We start from the raw sequence: 487 nt of genomic DNA, 5'->3' as shown, positions 1-487 counted from the left end.
GGGGGGGGCTGCTAAATTGATAAGTAGCCGCATGCTGGCGTGTCCAATAGACACACTGTAATCCAACATTGGGGCATGTGAAAACCCTGTATGGTAAGTACTGGAACTCCTAAATAGAACGACCCCATGGTCCTGGCCATCTCCTTAAAAATTTGAAATACAAATTAAAATGAAATATCGGAAATGCAAATATCTGACAAACATGCAGCCACCCTCTCATTCATTGGTTATACCGCCAATGATATTTGCCATTCTCTCATTGGTTGAACTGCTAATTATGACAGACAGACTCGGTCTGTAACATGGTTTACAGGCTATTTGTACTGAGATTGGGCACTTTGCTCCAGGTCAGCGGGTCAAAAGTCACTTACGTTATAATCAAAGGTTTTGTTTGCCTGTCTGGTCAAAGTATCAGCAGGAATTGAAAATAGTGTCAACAAGTTAAGAAGCTCATCAAATAGAGACTTAAAATTGTCCCTTATTTGAA

The sequence above is a fragment of the Branchiostoma belcheri genome, unplaced genomic scaffold (genome assembly GCF_001625305.1).
Source record: "Branchiostoma belcheri isolate BF01 breed outbred unplaced genomic scaffold, Haploidv18h27 scaffold64, whole genome shotgun sequence".
Classification (NCBI taxonomy): Eukaryota; Metazoa; Chordata; class Leptocardii; order Amphioxiformes; family Branchiostomatidae; genus Branchiostoma; species Branchiostoma belcheri.
This window is presented reverse-complemented; position numbering follows the sequence as displayed.